This window comes from Leopardus geoffroyi, chromosome X (genome assembly GCF_018350155.1).
Source record: "Leopardus geoffroyi isolate Oge1 chromosome X, O.geoffroyi_Oge1_pat1.0, whole genome shotgun sequence".
NCBI classification, from domain to species: domain Eukaryota; kingdom Metazoa; phylum Chordata; class Mammalia; order Carnivora; family Felidae; genus Leopardus; species Leopardus geoffroyi.
The window spans coordinates 106,553,181-106,579,604 of NC_059343.1; the positions used below are offsets into that span (position 1 = coordinate 106,553,181).

At 35.0% G+C, this 26,424-nt stretch overlaps 1 long non-coding RNA gene across 1 annotated transcript; it reads right to left on the reverse strand.

Moving 5' to 3' along the window:
* Positions 1-314: 314 nt before the first annotated feature.
* Positions 315-25,016, reverse strand: LOC123594526. The gene is made up of 2 exons (XR_006710767.1): positions 24,974-25,016; positions 315-439 (listed from the first exon to the last, which is right to left on the reverse strand). It is a non-coding gene; the product is annotated as an uncharacterized LOC123594526 (long non-coding RNA).
* Between the last annotated feature and the right edge of the window lie 1,408 nt (positions 25,017-26,424).

Consider the following 26,424-nt stretch of genomic DNA (forward strand, 5'->3'; position numbering starts at 1 on the left):
GGAATAGGAGAAAATATTTGCAAATGACACATCTCATAAAAGGTTAGTATCTATGTATACAAAGAATGTATAAAACTCAATACCCCAAAATAATCTGGTTAAAAAATGGGTAGAAGACGTTAATAACATTTTTCCAAAGAAGATATATAGATGGCCAACAGACACATGAAAAGATGCTCAACATCACTCATCATCGGGGAAATACAAATCAAAACTACAATGAGATATCACTTCACACTGGTCAGAATGGCTAAAATTAACAACAGGAAACAACAGGTGTTGGTGACAATGTGGAAAAAGGGGAACCCATTTGCACTGTTGGAAGGAATGCAAACTGGTGCAGCCACTCTGGAAAACAGTATGGAGTTTCCTCAAAAAGTTAAAAACAGAACTACCCTATGATCCAGAAATCGTATTACTAGGTATCTACCCCAAAATACTAATTTGATGTCACACATGCACCCTGCCATTTATAGTATACACACACACACACACACACACACACACACACACACACACACACACATATGTATACCACGTGGGTATATGTATGCATACATACAACACACAATGATATATTAGCCATAAAAAAGAATGACATCAGATAAAGGGTTAGTATTCAAAATCTATAAAGAACTTACCAAACTTAACACCCGAACAACAAATAATCCAGTGAAGAAATGGGCAGAAGACATGAATAGACAATTTTCTAAAGAAGACATCCAGATGGCCAACAGACACATGAAAAAATGCTAAATGTCACTCGTCAAGGAAATACAAATCAAAATCACACTGAGATACCATCTCACACTGGTCAGGATGGCTAAAATTAACTCAGGAAACAACAGATGACAGCAAAGATGTGGAGAGATGGGAACCCTCTTGCTCTGTTGGTGGGAATGCAAACTGGTGCAGCTGCTCTGGAAAACAGTGTGGAGGTTCCTCAAAAAATTAAAAATATAACTACCCTACGATCTGGCTAGCAATTCATCCAAAGGATACAGGAGTGCTGATTCATAGGGGCACATGTACCCCAATGTTTCTAGCAGTGTTTTCAACAATAGCCAAATTATAGAAAGAGCCTAAATGTCCATCAGCTGATGAATGGATAAAGAAGATGTGGTTTATATATACAATGGAATACTACTTGGCAATGAGAACGAATGAAATCCTGCCATTTGTAGCCACATGGATGGTACTGGAAGGTATTATGCTGAGTGAAATAAGTCAGAGAAGGACAGATATCATATTTTTTCACTCATATGTGGATGTTGAGAAACTTAACAGAAGACCATGGAGGAAGGGAAGGGGAAAAAATAGTTACAAACACAGACGGAGGAAGGCAAACCATAAGAGACTCTTAAATGCAAAGAACAAACTGACAGTTGATGGGGGTTTGGGGGAGAGGGGGAAATGGGTGATGGGCATTGAAGAGGGCACTTGTTGGGATTAGCACTGGGTGTTGTATGTAAGCAATGAACCATGGGAATCTACCACAAAACCCAAGAGCACACTTTACACATTGTATGTTAGCCAATTCGACAATAAATTATATTAAAAATAAATAAATAAAATAAAATAGTTTAAATGAAAAATTAAGAATTTATGCTTCAAAGACTATAACATTTTAACATGATTTCACTAACCAATTTTTAAAAATAAAACTGAACTAAGCAAATCTAGACCTTTCAATCATATTAATATGGGCAACAAATTTTCTTTTATCCTCTTTAGTTGAGGCTCCTACACTAGGCACTGGATTACAGAGAGACTAGAACTGATTGGCAAGAGTGACAATCCTAATGCTAAACCAACTTAGACAAGTCTTTACAAGGAAAATTGATTTGTAAATATATTTTACCTACAAGAGATGCTGGATTGTAGTAAATATATTTCTATGATACTGTAGCCTCAATTCTTATGTTTATTTTGACATCTGAATCACCTTGTGTTGGGGTGAATTTTGCATACTTTAGGAAGTAGAATATGACTTATTGCATAATATGGTTTCTGGTTATAACAATGGTCTGTCCTTGAAATTTCAACCAAAATATAAATGTGGATGGATGGATGAGTGGATGGATGGATGGGTAGCAAAATGGAATTGCTACTGTGTGTTGTTATCATTATGCATGTGTATAGTGCATTCTCAGTCTGACAGCTATAGCATCCCAATCCCCATGTCTGAGGGGAGTCCTCCAATTTAAATTTTCTATTTATCTGCATTATTAGAAATTCCACATGATAAATCAATGCAAATCAGTATTGGCCTTCTGTGAGTGCTAGAGCCACCGAACCAAATATTTTGGAACAAAATTATTTTTCATTTATATAGCAATAATAAAAACAAAAGGTTTTCAGGGGTAAACATTTGTGGATCTTGTTATACTATGAATATATATATATATATATATATATATATATATATATATATATAGACACATACAGGCAGACACAATAATTGCAATTATTTATCTCCTGACTAAACAACATAATCAGAATTCAGTAAGGGATCATTAAACATGTCTAAGATGCAGAGAAATTTTAAAGTTGGAGGACACCCCTCAGACATTGAAATTGGGATGCTACAACTGTCAGACCAGAGATACACTATACATGTGCATAATGATACTGACACACAGTAGCAATTCCATTTTTTTAAAAAAAATCTACAAATAAGATCACCTTTTATTACTCTTTCAACTTGAGGTGAACGTGAAGTAGACTTGACATTTATATCTATTCAGGTCAGACACTCCTAACTCTACATGGTGCAATTCCAAGAGTCCCTCAGGAAAGACTGTTCAATCTTAATGAATGCATAGACTTGCTTTATGTTTTCCCAAGGACAAGCAAGGCTAAGTTTGAGCTTGGCTAATATCCAAATTTGGAGAGCAGAGAAACATGAGATGACTATGAATATATTAATAAAAAATGCAGAGAACTTCTAGTTTTAAGAAAAGAAGAGACAGTAGGTAGCTACTTTAAAAAGTGCCATGGGCATCTAACAAACATGTAGCACATAGACCAAACTATGCTTAAACAGCCCCCATAGTTCTTAAGAACGCATAATGGAAGGCCCAAATATGAGAACGTTTTTGGGAATAGAGTTTACTCAGAAATATAAACTTCACTTCATGGATCCTACTTTATGAAGTCAAGATCTGGATTTTGAGTGATTTGAGAAATCAAATTTGAAAAAGGCACAGTAGTCAGTTAAGTAACAATAACTACATTTATCCAATACAATGATTTATTATTATTTAGATCAAGCCATTAATTCTAATCTTGTGAAGCTTAACATACATGTAGAAGTTGAGAAAGGCATGGTAGGTAAAATAACTAGAAATGGCATATAACTTGACAGGAACTGGCATACTGACAACCAATGAGGATACTGTAGTCTGCAAAACTTCCTTAAATGTATTGGATCTCCATGTGAAAGCATATTGAGTTGATTACTAAGATATCCTGTGGTTTGATAACAATGTGATAACAATGTGAAATCATACTGAGTTGGTTATTAAGGTACCCAATGGTTAAATTAATCAATTTTAATTTATTTTTAAATCTTTAGTCTAATAGGCTCTCAAAAACAAGGAAATTTATCATTTAGCCAAAAAAAATAGGGGCACCTGGGTGGCTCAGTCGGGTAAGCCTCTGACCTCAGCTCAGGTCAAGATCTCACAGTTCATGAGTTCAAGCCCCCCATAGGGCTCTGTGCTGACAGCTCAGAGCCTGAAGCCTGCTTGGGATTCTGTGTCTCCCTCTCTGTCTGCCCCTCCCCTGCTTGCACTTTCTTTCTTTCTCTCTATCAAAAAGAAATAAACATTAAAAAAATTTATAAAAATAATTAAACAAAAATATGTTGAGTACCAATATATACTAGGTGCTTCAGGGGATACAAAATAAATAAGATATAACCCCTCTCCTAGAGAAGTTTAAAGTTATTAGGGAAGATAAAACTGTTCACCAGTGTACAACTAATGAAGAAAAGGGTAAGTGCTAAGGTCAAAATACATGGTGTAATAAAACAACTTACGAGTGCCCAATGTGTAGATTAATTATAAAGAAATCCTACCTTAAATGAAATTCAGAGTTTCACATCTTGAAAGATTTTCTTGTTTATTTCCTGTACTAGTTTTTCCAAACATTGAGAAAAAAAGATTATTTTATGGTCAGAGAAATGTTGCTACTTTTTTTATTTTCCACATTGGTGAGGAGTCTTGCTACAATACTAAAAGAGAAACAGAAGATATCAAAAAAAAAAAAAAAAAGACTAGCACAGAACATCCCTAGTATTTCTGAAGTTAGACTTGTTACTTATGTAGTATATTGTCTGAGGATGCTATTTTTTAAAATTTAGTTAGTAAGTACATAGGTCTTGCTCCTGTGTCAGGCGCTATTCTTATAGCACTATTTTTTTTTTCTTTGCTTTTGAAATAAACCATGCTTTCAAGTTACCTGCTCTCACTGGTATATTACTTTGTCCCACTCTTCTCTGCTCAACAACTTTAAATAAGAACCTAGGCTTTTTTTCTGCTGCCCTCAATTAAAATACATCTATTTAAAGGATTTGCTTGGTGATGGTATGCAAATATATGACAAACTTCTAAGAATGAGGTAGCAAATGTATTCAATCATGTATTTGCTAGCTTTGATCTAATAGTTACCCTTCTAAGGAGCACTGGGTAGAAGAGTTCAGGTACTTTGCTACTTACTCTCTCTTTCTCTCTCTCTCTGTCTGTTGTCTCAATTAATACCCACTATCTCTGTTGTCTCAGTTAATACCCACTACAAAACTGTTATAGAGACATTGTATTCTAATTTCACATTTGTGGACATTGGAGACTCAAAAGTTTCACATAACATGACCAAGGATTGGTATTTGAACCAAGGCATCACTGACTCTAAAGCCTGTGCCTTCTCCACTCTGAAGACATCCTGTCCTAAACCTGAGCTGGAGAATACTTGGCATGTATGCTTCCACTCTTTTCTCCCATGTCCTTGGTAGTCACATCCTCTTCAGCCCAGTACTCTAGCAACCACTACAAACTGATTAGCATTGACATGGGAGATCAGGTAGTTTTACAAACCATGCCATAATCCAAAAGTGAAATTTTTCTCATTTCATATGTTTAAACACCTTTATATATACTTGTTTTAAATTATATCAAATCCATCCACAGTTCTTTTCAGGTAACACTCTACTGAGACTGACAAAAGAGAAGACAGAAAAGAGACCAAACCTCTGTTTTAGCACTATGTCAGATTTTCCAGAAATGGAGTTCTATAAGGTTAAAAATAAGCTAAAACAAGTGTTTTCTTCCGACATCTAGATCAGCAATATTCTTTGATGAAGAAAGTTGAAAGATAATTTTAATCTTAGGGTGATGATGCATAATTAAACACATAAATGTCAAATTCAGAAATAATCTGGAATTCAACCATAAAAATATATATTTTAGAATAATTATCTAAGTGCAAAGACATATAAAATGTATGAAAGATGTGAGAGCCAACTGTTCATTTCTTTTCCAAGTTAAATGCCAAACATGACTTTCAGTCAAATTTATGTATTCATTTAAATGAACCCAGGGGCGCCTGGGTGGCTCAGTCGGTTGGGCGTCCAACTTTGGCTCAGGTCATGATCTCATGGTTCATGAGTCCAAGCCCCACATTGGGCTCTGTGCTAACAGCTAAGAGCCTGGAGCCTGCTTCGGATTCTGTGTCTCCCTCTCTCTGGCTCTCCCCTGCTCATGCTCTGTCTGTCTCTCTCTCTCAAAAAATAAATAAAACTTAAAAAAAAATTTAAATGAGCCCAAAATCTCTAATGCACTATGGGTAGCTTGTTTGCTGCTTTTTAGCATCAAATGCATTTGTAGGACTCTATTTCATAGAATAGGCACATATATGGAATTATTTTTTATTACTTATATATTTTATTAATTAGCCTTTAATGTATAACAAGTCAGTGGGATTATAACAATTTAGAGTTTTTAGGGATTAGTGTATATTATACTAAAAAATAATTATATATTTTTCCATTGTAAGATGTAACAATAGAGTGTCAGCATATGCACTTTTTTCTTTACAGTATACTTGCCAAAACTGCCACAAGAATATTCTAGTGATTTAATTGAGAACATTGTATTGTAGAAGTGGATCAGTAAAAACAGCAGTCTCAAGCAACATTTATGTTTGGAGTGGTACAGAAATTAAATTTATATCACTAATAAGCAATAACAATAGTAGTAAGAATTATGAAAATAACAATGATATTCTAATATTTAAATACTATTTTATTGTTTTGTAAAGCGATCCACATATACTTTGCTCTCTTAATCTTTTGTAAGTTTATTTACTTTTTGAGATAGAGAGGGAGCACAAGTGGGGGAGGGTCAGAGAGAGAGGGAGATGGAGGATCTGAAGCGGGCTCCATGCTGATAAGAAAGAGCCTGACACGGGGCTCGAACTCACAAACCATGAGATCATGACCTGAGCAAAACTCAGACACTGAACCAACTGAGCGATCCATGCACCCCACTCATTTAATCTTTATAATAATTACCAGATTGCTTTTAGTTTAGGTCAGTGATTCTCATTTCCATAATTATCATTCAGTAGATCTCAGTGGATCTGAATTTTACATACTCATCTGCAGGTAATTCTGAAGGAATATTGCTACTCAGAGTGCTGTTTTATTCAGACCAGCAATGTAGGCATCCCCTGAGAGCTTGTAAGAAATGCAGAAACTTAGGTCCACTCTAGACCTACTGAATAGGGATTTGCATTTTTTCAAGATTCTATAGGTAATCCATATGTACATTAAAATTTGAGAATCACTGCTCTCACTACACTTTAAAGGGAGGTATGGTTATTATCATTTTGAGCTTAGTGTCTTCATTTGCAAAATAGGTATAACCAACACCTGTTTCCAAAGATTGCTATAAAAATAAAATGTTGTAAAGATTAAATTAGCAATTTTTCAGTCAATGGTCTCTGCTAGCATTATCATTCATTAACTTAACATTTTTTTAAGTGAGTACTTTCTTTAAGCCAGAGACTCTATTTAAAATTTTCTGTATAAGATAGTAAAGAAGATGTATCCAGTTCCTGTCTTTATGGAATTCATAGTCTAATGCAGGGTTTACAGTCATAATTATCATCATGATTATCATCATTGTCACCATCATGGTTATTATTGGTATTATTATTAAAGCCCTGTATTCAAAGGATGTGATGGAAGCAGACTGAGAGGAAGACTAAATGCTTCTCATCAGCAGTGTAGTCTAAGGAAAAATAAGGAAAAGTTAGGATATTAGTTTTGCTTCACAGAGAGAGGGGTCATTGTAAAAAGTACCAATGGCCGAAGGAAAGTATGGGGGGGGAATAATTAGAAGAACAAGAAGACAATCCATGTCTTGAAGTATCTAAGTTATTTTCACAAAGTCATAGAGAGTTCTTTCTTGATAGGTAAAATCTTTTCAATTGGATACAATAGATAATAGGGAAAATAATACATGTGAATTCTCTCTAGCACCTACATATCTCAACATTTCCTTGGTTCTGGCCTCAAGCAAGCTGTGTCTAGGGCTGACTCACCTCTTCTGGTTTCAGAAATATGTTCCATCCTGCTCTCGTTATAAGAGGACTGATTCCACATGAATTGGCCTTCATTTATTGGGACCTAAGTGTCTCTTTCACATGAATGCAGAAATGGCAGGCAAGAAAAAGGGGGGGGGGAACAATCACTCCCACAACTGCTTGACCCAATGCTGGAGAAATAAAAAGCATACTTAGACTGAATTTCTGCCTACCCCAATATACACACTAGGAACCCATTGTTTGCATTGACAAGTCCCTTAATTAGAAGATGGAATTCACTCTCAATTAGAGAAACAGATTGAGGTGCTTCCTTTGAAGATAAAGTCATTGAAAAGTGTGCAGCAGTTTGGTAGTGAAAAAGGCAATTAGGCATATCACCTGGAGAGCCTACTTGCTTTTTCAGGAATGAATGCCCAAACAAAACAATTACTTCACTGAAGACGTACTTCCCTATGACTCAGAGTGAGAAGGGGGATGAATCAATGCTGATGAGTATTTAACAAATGTCCTCTGAGATTAATTCCCACTATAAAAAAGATAATTACCCCCAGCCACGCTACTTGGTATACTCCTTCTGAAACCCCACTGAATTTCTGTTAAAGAAGATGAAGATCATACTTAGAAGCAGGAGCAAGCACTTTTCTATGACTTTACTACATCTAAAAATATCTACTATTTTACTCAGGTAGCCAACTTTTTTTGCCACTTCATTCATCCACCAATTCACTCATTCAAGTAGTACCTATTTTGGGCCAACTCTATATTAACCACACAATTACATTCAAATATATAAAAGAATAATGTACCATCCTCCAGTAGCTCATTAGCAAGACATTTGGGAAGACAGTTCATTAGACAATCAGAAAAAATTAAGTCCATATGTTAGAAAATGTGTAATGGAGAGCTGGAGACAGTATATGTGTGCATGTATGTGTGCACATGCAGCACACAGGAAAAAGTCTGACAAAAAATCGAACATGCAGGGCACTTACTAATATGTCGGTGATGAATTTGACTGCTTTTAGAAGATACCAAAAGAGCCAGTTAAAAAGCTGAAAATCCAGTTTACATAATTAGACCCTTATGATATCAAATGTACAACTTGATTATTTTCACTGAATTTGATTAGTAATCCTAGTGCATAAGACCATCCAACTTTTTAACTTCATCCAATAGGTTACTAAGATGTATTTTCATCCATAGGTTATTTGTTATGCAGGGCTCCTTGTATGGAGGCAAAAATGTGTTCTCTCAAGCTGTATAAAGATATGTTGTCCAGAATAAATTATTCTTCTATTGTTTTTTACAATATTACAAGAGAATATTACAAGAGAAAAATAACTGGTATTACAAGAGAAAAATAACTTTCATAGCAAAAGAAGAAATAAGGCTTAAAATTGCAATCCAAAAGGAAAGAGAATGCAGGATTTTAAGTACATTTCTCATGTGCAAATTCAGCCTGCCCTAAAACCTGGAGATCTCACCAATCACCCATCTCAGTGAAGACGATTTCCACATTGAGTGGCTCAGGGCTCCTTTTGGCTTAGTAAACCTATAGAATGGGGTCCAAATTCCAGAGACCAGCAACAAACTACAAGATTTTCCTTTGTTCATCAGACATGACTAATATTTACAAAGTAATTTCAATTAAACAATATTTTTTCAAATATATGATTTGTTTGAATTTAAATTTATATTCTTTAGGCAATATAGACAGGCATATAGACATAAGAAACAATGAATCAAACATCCTAGATATTTATGCATATTGCAGTTATGAAGAAAGAATCAACTCAATTGACAGTTCACTTTTTTGAATACATACTAGAATTTGAAAAGAGAATATAAATGTCGAAGTTTCCACATGTATAATTATTTACTATGATCAGCAGTTGTCCAAAAGTACCAAAAAACCAAGAAAGTTTAACTCTTTTTTGCATTTCCTTTTAATGTAGGCAACACAACTAATACCTTTGTGTTGAAAATCTATCCTGCTGATATTTATAAGATGCCTTGCTATTAAAAAATCAGTTCTACCTATTGCATGATTGAAAATCTCAAAACACAAGAGATTCCCTTGAGAGATGCTTATTAACATCTGATTTACAACTTACTTTCTAGTCAAAAGAAAAAGTTTGACTTTTTTTCTCCTGGGGAAAACCCTAACTTTAACAAAGTTTGTGAACTCATGTCATCCATATTTATTCCTTCTTCTGCAACACTGATTCAGCTGGAGATGTATAAGACGTCAATTTTCAATAGCACATAAAGAATATTTACACTGCTGGAGGCTTAATTTTATTTTTCTCAATTGATTTGAACTATTGTAATCTGAACTCTATGCATAGCAGTCTGAGGCTCTAGAGTTTGCAAAATGTGCACACCACAGAGGTGTTGTTGTCACAAAATCCCTCCTTCAGACTCTTCACATACTCAGTCACTAACACTTGGCTCTTAGCTCTTTTAGAAAACCTTTTTTTCCCCTTTAATCATTTCCTCCACCTCCACTCAGGCTGATTTAATTATCATTCATCTGGTTGTCTTCACTGTAGATATACATACATCATTTTTATAGTGTCATATCTTAAGTAAATAAGGCTAAAACAATGGAGAGTCAAAAAGAACCTTTGAGGGGCACCCGGGAGGCTCAGTTGGTTAAGCATCTGACTCTTGATTTGGGCTCAGGTAATGATTTCACCATTTGTGAATTCAAGCCCCAAGTCTGGCTCTGACAGTGAACAGAGCCTGCTTGTCAGTGGGGAGCCTGCTTGGAATTCTCTCTCTCCTCTCTCTTTGCCTTCCCCCTACTTATGCTCGCAGGTGCATGCTCTTTATCAAAATATATAAATAAACGTTAAAAATTAAAAAAAAAAGAACATTTGAAAATCCCTTCCTCAGGGAGGATGCTGCACTGAAAACAGAACTTCACACATTCCACAAGAGACACTTCAACATTCCAGGTGCCATCCACAAAGTATACCTGATTTTTCTCTATTCATCAAACATAACTAGAATATTTTTCAAGGTCTATTTCAATTATATAACTTGCCAAATTCATGATTTTCTTGAATTGAAATTTTTCCTCTGTATTTTAGTTAACAAGGGCAAGGTGTACTTAAATCTCTGAGGTAGCTAAGGTTGGGTAAAGACAAGAAAGGGATGATACTTACAGGAACTTCCATAAGCAGATTTGGGGGGTAAAAGAGGAGTGAGTCATATCATACAGCAAAACAACTGTCTTATTCTTTTTTGGGAGCCTAACAAACTGCATTGGTAATAGGGAGTATTGTTAATTAGGAGAAGAGAGATAATGACAGTAAATGTCATAGAGATCTCTGGGAAAGAGTTCCTACAGTCCTCCTCACCGAAAGTCTCCCCGATGTAGCCAAGCTGGTCTCCTTCTCTCCAGGCACCTAGAGGTCCACGTTGAATTCATCCATAAATCCAAATATTAATCTCACACAAGATCACTAACACTTGACTCTGCCCCTCTGAAGTTTCTGAAGTCCTCATGGTCTCAGTTCTTTGCTACTAGTGATGACATATATGAAGCAATTAGGACAAGGAATGTGGTAAAGAAATGTTTTCTTCTTCAACCTCTTATCTCTCTTCTCTCTGTCTCCATGTATTTTAGGATACACTTTGTCTTCAATAATCAATCACACTTTGGTGTGGCTCGTCCTATGTGGTAGAGCATAATAATTTACAACAGAGTGAAATTGATGATTTTTGAAGAATGTTTCCCTCTCCTCCTCTTACCCCTCTTTTCCTTGTGTTGTCTTTTTGAGACCTGAAATTTTCTATTATATTGAATTTATTTTTTAAAAAAGCATTTTATGGATACTTCAAATATAAAAACTCTAATTTTATTCCTTATAGCTTTAAGATAATAAGGACTTTGATGTGGGACTCTATTTAATCATATTTACTTCAAAGTGGATTTTAAATGTAAGCAGTATTTTACAAAACTCACAAGAAGGAAATGGAATTTAAAAAATGTGTCTCCAGGGATTGTACATAATTTCCATTCTTTTTGTTTCATTTTGTAACAGTTTTAATGAAAAAGTACAAAATAAAGGTCTATTTTCTTAAATAATGCTGTTCTGAGACCACCTTATTAAAAGCATTGGCAATGAATAATGCTACTTCATATTAACCTGTGACAATTTTTTTTTACTCTCTCTAATTGATATATACCAATTAGATACTTGATAATTGTTAATTATATTAAATGATAACTCCCACCCTCAAATTCTTAGTAAAGCCTTTATTATCCTTAAAACACCATAGAGAATGTATTTATTGAAAGTTCATTGATGGTGACCTTGGCTCTGTGCCAGGTGATAAATTTCAGAAATCATTATGTATATACAAATGAACCAATTGAAGTACAGAATGCTTGAGATACTTGGAGGAAGTCACAAGCCTACCTGGCATTTGAACACCTGGAAAAGGCCTGATATCAGTTGGGAAATAGTACCACAGCTACCCCAAAAAATTGAAATCTAAACCTGATGCTCTAGCATTTCTGCTTTTCTAAGACTGAATTAGCAGCTTCTATTGGGATCTTTAAATCGTTACCCCTTAAAATGAGAAAATAAGGATTTGGGTTTCAAACCTGGAACCTGGCATTTGCATCCATACTATGCAAAAATTGACATTAAAAATTAAATTTTATTTTTTGTCATTTTTTATTTTAGAGATAGAGAAAATATGTATTTTTAAAAATCAGATTTGCATACTTGTTATTCAGCAGGCAGTATCAAAGAGTAAATATTCATATAGAGCATCACTGTTAAGGCTGAGATGAAATTCTGCAAAAGAACATGGCTTGCTCTTCCTTGTATAAGTTGCATGTTTGATTTCAGCCCAAACCTAGTAGCCTATATCAGATGCATGGCCCACCTCTATTCATTACCTGTCTTGGAAAAGGCACTGAAAACCTTAAGATATGATTTTACATCAATGGCAGTACTTCTCCAGGGACACTGGCAGATGATTTATGTACTGACTCTGACAGTGACATAGAATAAGTGCTTTCCAGATCAAAGCAGCCTCCTTCCATAACATCTATACCACCTTACTCAGTCCTACTAAATCTTCAGAAATATCATGAACATTTCAATCTATTTTTATGAGTCCAATTAGGACTTTTGTGAATAAATGCTAACAAAATGTTTCCAATAAGGCACTCCCAAAAAGCCAGAGTATAAAAAATGACATACATCATACTTCTCTAAAAGTTGCTTGAAAATTAAATAATTCAAGTTGAAAAGTTAGTGATATACAGATAACTAACTTGACTAATTTTTTTATACTTTCTAAGTCAACAAAATTTTATTTTGCCCATAACTTTGGCCATGTAAATGCCAAAAATTTGGGTGAAAGATGCAAAGGAAGCATAATATGTTCCTTTGTTCTAGAAGACTTTCTAATCTCATTTGAGAAACATCACTGAGCCATATGAGATAATTAGTAAACAAAAGAAGATAGGTAGTACAGGTAGTATAGATGCAAGTGCCAGATTGAGTGCTACAAGTAATTGGCCATTTTGACACTATCAGACCCCATAAACCCACTCTATAGTTTATCTAAACCTTTAAATTTTTCAAGCCAAATATTCTCCCCTAAATAATCTTGTTATATCTTTATTGAGATAGTATATCAAATTAAGATGCCCTCCCCATTGTACATGGAATAACTCATAAAGAAATACTTTCTAACAATTAAATAAGAATCGTATCAAGGAAGCAATTTGTATTACATACAAAACAATGTCAGATATATTAGTGGATAGAAAAACAGTAGCATTATCGAGATATATCCAACTGCCCAGATGTCTATTACCATGTCAACAAATTCTGATGCTTATTTGCTTTGACACTCAAAAAACATTTCTAAATCTTAAATATAAATAACTTTAGTAGTTTTATATGATTATTTTATGATATAATTGACACTTCTTTTCCACTACTGAGTTCTGAGAACTAAAGAAGCAGTAAGGCAGCTTTGCAACCAAATGTCAGCATTATTTTTGATGGAGCTATTGAAAAACTTGGATTAGGTGTGTATCAAAAGTGGGATTCTTAATGCTGAACCCCAATAACAGTGTATGGTAAACTGCTGGATTTGCTTTGCAGGAGAATAGCCCAGATTTTAAAGATGTATGGTACAAAGTACCTGAGAAAAATGAATGTTCTCTGCAAAGAGACTGAGGTTAAAGAGAAAAGGACAGGGTGCTGAGGTCTGCATTCTCTCTTTCTCTTGAATTTCCCAATTAGATAATGAACACTTCTTCCTCAAAGAGGTGAAGTCAATAAGGGAAACACAAAGAAGCCAGGAGTTTACTAACTTATGTTCCTAAACACAGACATTCAAAATAAATGTTTTAGGTGTTTCCTAACCTACCACACATCTCCTAACACATACATTCAAGCAAACCTCATTCCATGAAAAGGAAATGCAATATATATGCAGTATAGGCAGGGGTTAAGAACTGAGGTGCTAGAACCAGAAACAGGTAAATATGAGTTCCAGCTCTACAACTTACTAGCTGTGTGACATGTGACAAGTTAATCAAAGTGTCCATTTATCCATCTATTGATCAGAGTATAATCATAATACTTAATCCATAGAGTTATTTTGTGGAGATTAAATTAGTTAATCCACGTAAAGCACCTAGTAGACAGACAGATGATGAAATACTCAATGAACTTTAGTTTCAAAGACAAATATGAGTCTATATAGTATGATTTATAAGGATGCTTGAAAGCTTCACCTGTCCAAGTATTCTGTAATGCTTGGGAATGCTTACAAATGATTAATGCTTGGGAAAGATAACCCAGAAGAACATGGCTTCACATGATCACAGTAGTGTAGTTTAATTGGTTAGTTTGCTAATTGAACATAGGACTCTAATGTGTTAAGGCATTAATACATCAGATTTTGATAAGGAGGAGGTTTAGGAAAGTTTGGATGGCAGGCTTGGTTGGAAATAGTCTAAGAGCAGGATCAGGAACATTGAAAAGATACAGTTTTACCCTTCTCATCATTATGCCTTGGGCTATTCTAAAATACATGAGAGGGGTGCCTGGGTGCCTCAGTTGGTTAAATGTCCGACTTTGGCTCAGGTCATGATCTCGCGGTTTGTGAGTTTGAGCCCTGCATCGGGCTCTGTGCTGACATCTTGGAGCTCAGAGCCTGAAGCCTGCTTCAGATTCTGTGTGTGTGTCTCTCTCTCTGACCTGTCCCCTGTTCATGCTCTGTATGTGTGTGTGTCTCTCTCTCAAAAATAAATAAACATTAATTTTTTTTTAAATACATGAGAGATGCATGTATGTCAAATGCAACTGACTCTCCCTGGAGTACTATAATTTGGGGAGTTAATGGTGTCTGTTCTACCAGAAGTCTTTCATAACAGCCCATTGGAAACCAGTCGTTGATTATGTTTTCAAATACAACTTAAAAAAAAAAAAAAACAAGGAATCTTTTGTTTTTAGTTTTTCCTCAAATATAAGTTTTAATGGTTTTCTTACATTTTCTTATATATGACTACTAAATGCTCAGAAATTTGTAAAATTGCAATACTATTATATTGGCCTGTATTCAACTGTGATTCTAAACACACTTACCTGATTTCCACTGATACTCTCCTACTTCACTTAGCTGCCTAGGAACACACTTTGATACATAGAGGTAAAAGCAGAGCTCACATAAAAGAGATGTGAATCCAACTTAGAAGTTTCCTATTCCTTAATGTACTTCTTTTCTCATTTAATTACTAGTTCTTGGCTGTTCACTTTTCCATCTAGTTTCCATTAGCTCCAACTTGTCCAAATAGCTCTTAGAAAATTATTAAATATAGTTTTGAGAAAGCACATACTTAATAGTCACTTTAATTGTATTTTTATCAATTTATTAGCCAATCCATTTTGTTTCTGATCTCTCTATGATACAGTCATAAAGGCTTCCCATTATGCATGCCCTTTATAATCTCTGACTGCTTTCACTTTTGTGAGCACAAACTCATTTCACTTTTCTGCTGCATTTATCTCTTTCCTAAAATTCTTAACCAGTAAAGTAGACTCTTATTTTATTCCATTTTCCTTTTTTTCCCATTTCCAGAACAGATTTTTCTTTACCTAGAGATCTTTGAACAGTCCTTTGGGAGGCTGCACCGAATTCATCTTGCTCTTTACAATTCTTCCGAAAAAGAAAAACATAATCTATTGTGCTTTAATTATAATTTCCCTTAGGATATGCTATTCTTCCATAGTCAAGATGTTTAATACTTTTTCTAACAAACCAGGTTCACTAGATTTCTTAGTTCCTCCAAATCTTAAAGCATTGTGTAGTCTGAAATTTCATTTCTAACCCAACTTAAGTGGCCCAGGTCACTGGTTTCCTGCTGTCTGCATTTCCCACATTTCCAATCCATTCCCCAGGTTAAAATTGGTTTTCTCCACAGCTAAGAACTGACTAAGATCCATTAGTTTGGCTGCATTTGTTACTGATGTATCTATATATATTCTCCTTTTTCAAATTCAAATAACTTTGAGGGAAGTAAGTCTATGTTAGTAAAGCCTGGACAAAAGAACAGTTTAATCAGAGTGGTTTCACTTTAAACTGTGTTAAAGAGAACGTATCTGTAAAACAAGTTACCACAGCCTGACTTGGTGTCCTGGTTCCAGACTTTACACCCTGGCTCACAGGGTTTCACTCTAACCTAGGACATTTCTACACACTGAAACCAGCTAATCCATTGGTTCTACCCAGCTTGAACATGAACTAGGATTAAGGTTCATTGGACATAGCTGGTGAGCTCATGGAGCATGTGAGTCTGAGAAGCCTCATTTGTGAGGAGTCTTCCCTGGATAAGGAGCCAGGCAAGAGTGATGAGCCTGACCCATTGTGAAAGTCCTAGTCATCAGATTGAAGAGGAGCAATCACTGTGCAGCATGGTTGTCTGTCTCGCAGATTTATCTCACGGCCAAGACTACCATGGACTCATGCCTCATTGTTGTTGAAAGTAGGAGAGATGTACATAAAAAATCAAGAGTGCTGGTTCATGCAAAACTCCATGAGACATTTGGACACCAGCAGCATCACCTCACCTCACAGATTTTGGAGTCTTTGCAATGCTCCAAAAAATAGCAGTTATCCTATCTACCCAGGTTCTAAATCATTTGATAAGAAAGGGACAACTGATAAAAAAAAAAAATAAGAGATCTTTGTAACTGAAAAGTTCAAGCAGGAAGATATAACATCATGTGAAAGCCAAAATGAGCTTACAAACTCCTTCCTCAGCCCCAGTCTAAAATTTGTAACAGTCTACTTGAGGGGATATTTTAGTTTATATATATAATTGTATGTATAGGTCACTGCTTCTTGCTGACCTTAGAGAAAAAGAGCAATCATCTCCCACACTCAGAATTTTGTAATGTTAATTTGCACATTATTCTGTTGCAGAGTGGAATATAACATAAAAAAAAAAGGGAGACAGATTTGCTACAGCATACTGTGGCACCTTCAGTGCCTCAACTTTGCTACAATAGAAGTACCCAACTAAATAGCCTAGCATACAGCCAAATATTGGGACACTGCTGAAGCAACTATAACACCTAAAAGAATTTTACCTCGCTCAGAGAGACCAATATAAATGACTGATATAAAGGAAGGCAAGCGTGAGTGAAATCTGATTCTCAATGCTTCTTTTGTCCAGAGGGTGGAGAGATTCGGGGAAATGCAAGTAACTAAGTGTGTATAATACTTAATGTATTAACTATATTAACATAGCTGATGTTTCCATTTATATAAAGTGTCACCTATTAGATTAATTTGTTTGTCTCTGTAGATTTGTGAAAAGGTGTACATATTTTTTTAATTTTATTTTTTATTTTTTAAAATTTACATCCAAATTAGAAAAGGTGTGCATCTTAAAGGCAAAGACTATATTACGTTTTTAAAACTCCAGATACTAGAACAATTTCTGGTAACACGTAAGCGATTAGATCTTAAAGAGATTAAATAAAAAACATTGCTAATATTAGGAATATTTGGTACAGTGTTATAACCAATGAACTACTCAGTCACAGACTGGTCATTTCGTCTCAACCATATTGAAACAAACTGTAATTCAATTCAATCTAGTTAAGTTCAGTCTCACATTCATAACCTGTATATGTTCCCTTCAAATTTTGCACTTATCATTGGTATTACTATGCATACTGACTCTTAGTTTTCTTCAATTTTATATTTATAAAATAAAACAAGAAAACCCAAGAAAGAAAAACACAGACTTGCCAGTGTAAATAAGCAACCAATGAGAGACATGTAACTCTGGAGAACATAGTGTAATTATTGCCTAAGATCAGAGATTCTTGATAAATTGACTTTCTGAATATGCCGCAGCATAAATTGAATGAACATTGCCTTGGAAATAGAAGACTAAAATTGGACTAAAAGCTTTTCCTAAGAGCTTACACCCAGAGAAGATGCAATCATTAAGAGGTAGTATATAGCCATCTCTATACTTACAGAGAGTTCAGTAACTTTCCTTCAGTAGCTGCAATATGATAAGGGGTATCTTTACTCATGAATGCAAAGTTTCTTTAAACAGATTATAAAATCATCATTAAATATGTTGAAAATATACAGTAAATTAATGAAAAAAATATTATGTAACAATTGAAAATTTATCGTTCTTTACTTGACAAAATAGTGTTTGAAGGTACACAATTTGTCATAGTGAATTTAGATTTTTCAAGTAACAGTATAATATTTAGGAAAATGGTTTACTTAAGTTAATGCAAGAATGATTTTAGACATGTGGAAGAGTTTCTCCTACCAGATTTTAGAAAATCTTATCACAAAAAAAAGCTTTAAAAATCAAGTCTATGAAGCAATTAGAGAAGGTATATCAAAAGCATCAAACATATTCATACTCTGACCAACTAGTACAGAAAATTTCTCCCATGAATTAATTCTAAGCATATAAATGTTTACACAATGGTTTATGTAAAATAATGTTCATAGTTGTAGATGAAGCAATTCCTAGGGAAGTAGCAAAGATTTTGTGTATATTGGAATGTCTATGTTAAATATGTACAGAAAATAACGAATAAAATTTGTTGTAATGGTTAAGGTGAACCCATTAGTAACCATGGACTACTGAGGCCTAGAAAATATTGGAATTATACAATGAAAACTTAAATTCTCATATTTTAGAAGGACATTTAATGATATGGGAGAGTTTTCATAATATATTTCTGTGCAACTAGAAGGATAAGTATCAGGTTAACAATGGCCATCTCTGAATAGTAAGAATGAAAGTGATTCTTCCCTTTTTATTATTTTTTTGTTTCTTCTAAGTTCATAATAATAATTTTGTATTGATAACTAAAAATGCTCTAATATTTACCTTTGTGCTTCATTTACTCATAATTTCACAATATATTAACTATTCTCTGCTAGTTCTAGGAATACAATTATCTAATAGATACCACTTGATGTTTCTAACAAGCCCAAATAAATCCCTATTCTTAGAGATATGCCTTCCATTCCATGCTATTGTTTTATGATACTATCATCCTAACCACATTTAATTAAATCAGGTGTAATATTGTATGTTACTATCATCCTAACCAACTTAATTAAATCAGGTATAACTGCACAAAAGTTTCAGCAATCAGATTATGTCTCTCTAGAATTTGGAATGGGAAATGTAAGATTTTGTTTTCAAATAGACTTGTCACTTGAACTAAGGTGAAATAAACTTGGGGGCAGTGGGGTTGATCAGGTTGGATACATGCAGGCTGAAACAGAGAAAAGTTTTCTCTGGGTGAGGGAAAATGGAGTGAAAGAAAAAGGAGAGGAGGTGACATCAGTGAAAACTGCAAAGTATGGGCCTCTAAAAATTCTCTTTCATAAAAGCAATGAGAACACACACACACACACCCCGGAACCAGAATTTCAGAACTCTGGAAATTAACCAGAGGCTAGCAGCAATCTGAGGAGTATTTATTCGAGAAAAATGGTTGAATCTCAACAAGAACATCAAGCTTTGTAGTGTTTTTAAATAACCTTATTCTTATAAACTTCTCTGGAATTCTATGTTACCCTTGAAAACAACAAGCACAATCATGGTGAAAACCAGCGGCCTGGCAACAACTGGAGGGAACAGAATGGGGACATTTTCATTCAAATACAAATAACCAGATAATTGTCATTATTTGATTTGGTGGTTCCCTAAAAGACACCACTCACAATTCTGCCGTTATTTGACTTGATTTGGAGCTTGCCCAGTGTGACTAGACTTTTTTCCCGGGGGAATTTGTTGGAATAAATCATCAGAGGCAATTGTTGAACATCACTGCTGCTCAAAGTAATAAATAAGAAATGGAGGAAACACTAGCCTAACCCAAAAGCTTAAAAGGATAAGTTGGGGAATGAGATGTCCATAGCGGGGTTTGAAAGCCCAGACATATTTCTAAGCACAAAGAAGGCACATGCCTAGGGCTGTACACATGCCTAAGAAAAACTGAAGAAGGTCTGATGCTTTCACATCAGGCTGACCTTGAGTCTGCACAATCAGGAAGTGAAGGCTGAAGCAGAGTTGTGAACTGCCTGCCTAAGTATTAAAAGTATGTCTCAGCAGACACACTCTTGGCTAAGACTGGGGGACTCATTGGTTCCAGGCTTTTAAGGAAATCTCTGTCCATTCATTAGCTGATCACTAAGCAAACTGTATTGAAATTTCAGTGGCCATAGACAACAAACAGTACATACTTTACAAAAGTAGTTTAGAAAAGATACTGACTGAAAATATTTCTCATGGCATTATAGGGTCAATTCAGGTTTCCCTATTTGTAATACATCCAGCTTGGGTCATGAAAAAAATTAACGTCTTGACTTCTATATGAAGTAGGGGTGCTAGGATTAAAAGATGTATGATTTCCTCCCTCAGGTACTAATCCCAGTGACTAAATTATGAATGAAAAGAGATGACAACTAATCTTCCAAGCAACACCCACCCAGAACAATTTACAGCTAATATATCATCCTGTACACGTTTTCATAACTTACCCTTATTCACAGCATAACAGTTATAAGCACATATAGGCTATAATGACTGAAACATGTGTATCATATTTTCAGATATCTAAACAAAATATTGGCAAATATTATTCACTCTTTTCTAAGTGTTAGTGTTCTTACCTCCCAGATTCTATTTAAAAGGACAATGTCGGGGCGCCTGGGTGGCGCAGTCGGTTAAGCATCCGACTTCAGCCAGGTCACGATCTCGCGGTCCGTGAGTTCGAGCCCCGCGTCAGGCTCTGGGCTGATGGCTCGGAGCCTGGAGCCTGTTTCCGATTCTGTGTCTCCCTCTCTCTCTGCCCCTCCCCCGTTCATGCTCTGTCTATCTCTGTCCCAAAAATAAATAAACGTTGAAAAAAAAATTAAAAAAATAAAAAATAAAAGGACAATGTCTTAAACTTCATTTTTAGTTTTGCTTCTCCCATAGCACTCACTGTCTTAGTAACACATAACATTAAAAAATTAATTGGTGATTAATTTTATAATCTTCTTATAATCAGAGTAGTATAAGTCAAGATAGGCTTATTGTAGGAATATAACAGGGAATCTTAAAGACATCCAAGGATTGAACCCAAAATACTATCTAGCCAGGTGGGAATGAAACTGGAAAGTCAGGAACTGAAACTACTTTTCCTATCTCTCATGGTTCCTATGTTCCCTCATCTTTATTTATATCTGTGCATATACTTCATTCTCCTATTTTTCTTTACAGACTTTTCTCTTTTTACTCAGGATCTCTAATCTTCCATACTTGCAGCCTCACTATGGTAATTAGACTTGTCTTGGAGTTGACTCTGGCCAAAATTTCATATGGTCTTTTTCTTTAAGCACCCTTTGTTTGTCTTATTCTCTAAGTGCTTCAATTCTAAATTCTAAGGGAGTGTGTTCATTATCTCGGGTACCAAGATTTGACTGCTTTGAAATACAATATCAGAATATTAATTAAGAGTACTTAAACAGACTGGGAGAGATAATTTTACTCTGAGAGTAATTAGAAACAAAACAGATTAAAGAAAAGTCAGTGACTTTGAGTGGTAGCTGTCTAATCTCTAAGTGGCTTTTTGTTCCCTTGCCTCAGGTCCAAGTTAAAAAATATATATAAAGGAAAGAAAAGGGGTCAAGGGAGAAGGGAAGAGAATAAAGAGAGGAGAGGAGAGGAGAGGAGAGGAGAGGAGAGGAGAGGAAGAAAGAGAGCAAGAGAATACTGGCTGTCTTTGGCCAGGTGTCCATCTCTAATCCAACCAGCTAATGGACATTTAAAGGTGGAGCAAATACTTAGAGGTGGTTTTTGTTCAATATGTTAATACCTTTTCTATATACAAAATATTATAAAAATATAAATTATGATTAAGTCAGGCAATTTTATAGAATCATTGCATTTTATTTATTTTTATGACAAACTAGAAGAGCAGTTTTATTTTTGTATTTATGTATATTTTTTTAAATTGAAGTGTACTTGGCATACAATAGTGTATAGAATCATTGCATTTTAGAGTCAAAGGAGAACTTCCTCATTTTTCCAAATTGGAAAGCAAAGGACTAGTGATGTTATATGACTTATCTAAAGTCATGTAGTTGTTAATGGGCACAGCTATGATTGGAAATCAGGTTATATGACTCCTGATCAATTATTCTTTGCAATGGAGCTTACTACAGTAAAATAAACTTGAATGGTTCTTTACAATGAAGCTTACTACAGTAAAATAGATTTGAATGGCCAGTGTGCATTAACAAATATTTTGAGACAAATGTAGTACCATTATTTCAAATAAACATAATAACATAAATGAGCCTATAATAGTATTGCATAGTCATTTCCTAGGGAATTTGCTTCAATGTACAGATAAAAGTTCATTATGAGAGGTACACGAAGTTTTGATTGCAAATAAGTACTTCAAATTTTTTCTAAAGAAACATTTTACGAGGCAGTATAAATAGTCCCTTTCTAATCTCCGTTCCTGTATTCATTTGCTTAGAAAATCTTTTTTATTTTCCATATATAAGGGAAAAGTAACCTTCTGCACAATCTCTGTATAAATGGTTGCAAATGCTAAGATACAAGTTAATAAATGTTAAATATTTATCTGATAAGATCTTGTGGCACAATACAATTCTAAAAATATGAAAAGGAAATGTATTGATATGCTGCAAACACAGGCTGTTATCTATGTATAAACAATAAAATAATAATGTACCAGGGAGCAACATGCAATTAAAGCAAGCATAAAACAGATGTCCAATAAGTATGCATCAATAGCATTGAGACTATAATGTTGATATATTTACATTTCCAATAAATTATGCCCTCAAATATCCTGTTGTTTTACATGTAAGCAGCATGCTTTGCAAATAGAAAATAGGACTTCCTTTCATTTTGGCATCTTCTCTCCTTTTGTAGGTATCATGCTAATAATTTCTGAAATCTTTCTAACATAGCTTGACTGTAAAGTTTATTTTCAGACAACTGACTATTTTGTTCATACAAAGATTCTTACCTATGTCCTAACAATATATCGACAAACAGTTATGCCAAGGAATTTCTCATAGAGCCTGTTTCCATGTCCCTATCTTCATCATTGGAAGCAATGTTTGAGGAACAAAACTCAAATCAGCTTAGTAGGGAGTTTATAGGAACGGTTTTTCTACTATAATCAATCAGTTCACACTATGGCAGAGGCACAAAGCACCTTTGTTATCAAGAATAAAATGAGAGGCAAGAAGATGCTTCCTCATCCACTACCCCATGGCACCAAGGAATGGCCTCACCTTTGACTTATAAATGTTATGAAAATAATGCTTATAAATGAAAATTATTTTGTATGAAAATTATAAAATGTGATAGTCTTGAAATAAGGACATAAATTTATCTCTATTAACAACTAATATGGGAGAAAAGGACACTAGATTTATCAGTGCTATGAAGGTGAAGCATAAGATGAAGAGTGGGTGGAGATAGTGCCCAGAAGAAAGTTATTTGAACTGTCAAATAAGAGCCAGCATATGTAAAGGCCAGATCATCACAACTCATCGAACATGGATTTAGGAGGGCTTAAAGGGCAGGTGGGGAGGACAAGATCCTCAATAAATTGGAGATGCCCAACTGGGACAAATAGTGCAAGTCAATAACCTATTTAATGGCTTTACACATAGATAATGCTGTTGAACAAGCTGTTCCAAAACGGGATTGTTCCATGAGAACTATACTTAATCTTTACTTATCTACCATTGCTTTCAAAAGTTATGCAGAAATGTTCTGGATGGGAGTCTCCTACTCTCTTTTGCCAAGCAAACCAGAACCAATTTGTTCCACCCGCTCTCTGTCCCTTTTCCTCTCCCTTTCTCTTTCTCTCTCTCTCTTCCATCTCTCCTCTTCTCCTTTCCTCCATCTGTTTGTTTGTTTGTTTGTTTGTTGTTTGTTTGTTTTAACTTCCTCTGGGGGCAGAAAAACAAAAAAGCCACTTGGAGATCAGAGAGCTACAATTCAGCCACCACGTCTTCTTTCTTTTGACAGGGGGTGCAGTATGTGTTTTCATTTTTAATTGTTATTTAAATTTTAGTAGTTAACATATAGTACAATATTGGTTTCAGGAGTAGAAATAGTGATTCATCACTTACAACACCCAGTGCTCATCAGAGTGCCCTCTTTAATACCCATCACCCATCTAGCCCATCTCCCACCCACCTCTCTCCATCAACCCTCAGTCTGTTCTCTATTGTTGGGAGTCTCTTGTGGTTTCTCTCTCTTCTCCTTTTCCCCCTTCCCGTATATTCATCTGTTTTTTTCTTAAATTCCACATATGAGTGAAATCATACAGTATTTGTCTTTCTGAGAAGATATTTACAAACAACATATCTGATAAAGGGTTAGTATCCAAAATCTATAAAGAACTTATCAAACTCAACACCCAAAAAACAAATAACCCAGTGAAGAAATGCGCAGAAGACATGAATTATACACTTTTCCAAAGAAGACATCCGGATGGCTAACAGACACATGAAAAGATGCTCAACATTACTCATCATCAGGGAAACACAAATCAAAACCACAATGAGATACCACCTAACACCTGTCAGAATGGCTTAATTAAGAACACATGAAACAATAAGTGTTGCAGAGGATTCAGAGAAAGGAAACACTCTTGAACTGTTGGTGGGAATGCAAACTGGTGCAGCCACTTTAGAGAACAGTATGGAGGTTCCTTAAAAAGTTAAAAATAGAACTACCCTATGATCCAGCAATTGCATTAGTAGGCATTTACCCAAAGTATACAAAAATACAGAATCGAAGGGGTACATGCACCCCAATGTTTATATCAGCATTATCAACACTGCCTCATCTTTTATCTCAGTTTTATTCCTAATTACTCTCAGATAAAATTATCTATCCCAGGCTATTTAAATAATCATAATTAATATTTTGGCATTCTATTCTAAAGCAGTAAAATTAGAGACTATTATAGACTCTTTCATAATAAAATAGAAACAACATAGTACTCAGAGGTGGTAGCTCACTGTCCAATTTGGGGAGAAAATTTAACAATATTCGGAAAACTTAAAGTATACTAACAAATGCAAACTAATGCAGCTGAAAGGAAATGCAAATACAGGGGCTTAAGAGTCTAGAATACAAACAATTGAGCATGGTGGTAGTAGGGAATAAAGGGTAGAGGCAGCAATAGTTCAGTGCTAATCAGGCGATACTCATAGAGGGATTGAGTCCAGATTTGGACTTGCAAGGGAGAGTGTGTCTTTATTCAGAGACAGAGATGAGCAATCCTAAAGGTTTCCTTTTTTTTTTTTTCTACTTCTTACTTTTCATTGAATTAATTGGGTTATTCAGGATCTACAAGGTTTTTCTTAAAATTCTCTAGACACCTACTTCTCTGAAGTTACTCTCTGAAGCTTTGGTCTTGGTATATTCCAGACTAACTTGGTCTACTAGTCCCTGTGTTCCTTTTTATTGATTACAGTTGTTTTACAATCTGACTGTTAAGAACGAGAGAGAGAGAGAGAGAGAGAGAGAGAGAGAAAGAGAAAGAAATAAGAGTACTATCTTCTGATAAGCCATTGTTTTATGCTTCACAAGCCAGAAAATGGCCCTGCAGTAAGTATATGAAGAGGACAATTCTCACTCCTCAGGCCTTTCTTCGTTTAGTTTTCCATCCAACCTCCCCTTTCACATACACTCTTTTCTCCTAGAAATCAAAGGCAGATATCTACTTTCTTTCTTTTTATGAATGTTATTTTTCTGTTTTATATCAGACAGAGAACAAAGCACTAGAAAATCTGTTACATTTAGCATGTTCCTGGACTAAAAAACAAAATAAAAACCTCTACTTAATCCTTACATCCATCTTTCTCAAAGGCTTTAATTAAGGATACATACAGCAAGGCAGGATTTTTTTTTTCACTTCATATAAGAACCTGAGCTTTGATCTTCCTCTGACAGGCCAGCCCTAAAGGCATTAAGTCAACAATTGTAAAAAAAAAAAAAAGAGACTGGGGTCAGAAATAAAACACCTACCTGGGACTCATCTCTCTTTGTGAAGCTTTTGCTTCACAGAGTTATTACCCAACACAGCTACAGAAAAACTTTTTATTGCAAACTGACTTAAGCCAATTTGATCACACACAACTCTTTTCTGTAGATAAGGGTTGTCACTAAGGAAGTTTGAGGTGAGTAAGGTTTACTTAGTTTCCCCAAACCTCACTGCCAGGTTA